Source organism: Sinocyclocheilus anshuiensis, unplaced genomic scaffold (genome assembly GCF_001515605.1).
Source record: "Sinocyclocheilus anshuiensis isolate Anshui unplaced genomic scaffold, SAMN03320099.WGS_v1.1 scaffold188, whole genome shotgun sequence".
In the NCBI taxonomy this organism is placed as follows: domain Eukaryota; kingdom Metazoa; phylum Chordata; class Actinopteri; order Cypriniformes; family Cyprinidae; genus Sinocyclocheilus; species Sinocyclocheilus anshuiensis.
The window spans coordinates 2,170,258-2,172,508 of NW_015555768.1; positions in this window are offsets into that span (position 1 = coordinate 2,170,258).

Sequence of the window (2,251 nt, forward strand, 5' to 3'; positions counted from 1 at the left end):
TATTACTCTTATAAAATTATATATATATATATATATATATATGTATATATATATTACAATTGTTACTACAGTATATCTACTGATGGATATGTAAGGGTAGTTAACAAAAATATTTACATTTGTTGCATTTAATATGTTTACAGTAAAAATTGCATTTTCATTGCATTGAAAATGAAATATTTTTTCCTGCCTGCATTCTTTGACATCACAGCTCAGTAGAGCCCCTAGTGACGGGTTTGAAATTGTGTAGCCGATCAATATTTTCATGATGTATTTGGTCTGTTTCTCACACAAATCTATTTTATATAGCACACAAGTCATAGACCACTTTTATGATATTTTTATGGTGCCTTTGAGTAATTTTTAAGCTTGAAAGCTCCATTCACTGTAATTTTATGTAAAAGAACGACCAAGTAAATTATAAAAATTTCTCCTTTTGTTTCCCACAGAAGGAAGAAAGTCATACGGGTTTGAAGCAAAATGAGGGTGAGTATATTCCTTTAAAACTTTATATGCCTGCACACTTTGCTTTCCCATTCCCCCAATACCCCCCACCCCCTGAGGAGTGGAAAAGTTGGAGCCGTTCTCTCATTGAAATGCATTTAGTTCGGCTCAGTAACGCAGAGGCAGCAGCCAGCAGGCGGAAGAGCAGAGGAATAATTTACGGCATGCTCACAGAGCCCAGATGAGAGGGGCGAATGTGGAATCATTACATATACTGCATCTCCACACACTTAACTAACAATACCAAAACCAGGGTTACTGGTCTGTGTGACAGACAGACAGACAGCCTAATAATCCATTAAAACCAACCCAATCGCAAAACATAAAATGAGCCACAGAGTTCCTATTATGCTTCTTCAGATTCTCAGATCCTTTCATTTGTAGGGTTATAATATATATTGTAAGCAGCAGCATTAAACACTTGCAACTTAAAAGAGCATTATCACTGAACAATGTAATGTATTATTTACAATGTAACATAATGCAGTACATTTTAGCTGAGGCAAGGCAGGCTTTAGGGGGTTACTTTGGATAATATAAATGCATGCAGTGTCATGCTGCTTTTATGTCATATGTAAGCCTATTACCCGTATAGTTACCATATTTCTGCTGACACATTATTCCTCCTGTAAGTCCACTATATTGCAATTACAGTCAACTTGTGTTTCATAAAAAATACACTATACATGTTACCTTTGTTTCTTGCTTTAGATCCCAAAAAAAAGAAACATATTTTACCTGAGCTGTGAATGAGAGTTTGCAGTCGATTGAATGTGATAAAATAAAAATAATGTGTAGTGCGAAATAATGTTAAGAAATGTCTTTCTATTGAATTTCCCTTGCAGGCTGCATGCAAAAACAACATGCAACACAACAAATGTAGTCGTTATAAATTACTCTTAGAAGCCGGTTCTATTTTATCAATTAAAAACATTCAGCGCGACCAGTGTAGCATGATTCACAATCATATGAATCTTATGACTGGATATTTTTAGTAAATCACTAACATATAGCACAATCCATATAGTCCAATTCAGGAATAAGTGACTCTTATGGGCTGGTTCTTTTTAGTGGATCAAATAGAGCATGTAGTCTGGTTCTTAAATGACTCTTATGAGCCTGTTCTTTAGTGAATTATTCAAAGAGAAGAATCTTTTACTGAGCTGAATCATTTAAAGCAGTTAACTGAAAATGATCTTTACTTTCAATGATGTATTGTTAAAATTAAGCATGTTTTGATTGTCCAAATAAAAACATGTCATTAAAGACAATTTAGTTTTTGTAATAAATTAAGGAATATTCCTATCTATAAGTCTTTTTGTAGTGAAGAGTAGACAGAGGCTCTGCTAAAACACCCTTTAACAGATTTTGTTATTCTGTAATTTTATTAAAATCAAATTTTAATGTTCCACTGCAATGACATTCTAGAGAATTCTGTGCTTCCAACTTCGTTGCAACAGTTTCCAGGAGAGTCCTTTTCTGTTTCCGCATGACAATTGCACTGTGTACAAAGCAAGGTCCATGTTGAAATGATTTATTGAGTCTAGTGTGGAAGAAATTGACTGGACTGCACAAAACGTAGTTCCCATCGGACACACATACTTAAAACACACAGTTCTCTAGAATGTCATTGTGTGGTACCATTAATATTTCTCATCACACAAAAAAAAAATAACAGGTTGCCAAAGAGTGTTAGAAATAGGTTGGGCCATACAGTATAGCATCTATCTTGCCTGTTTAGACTTCC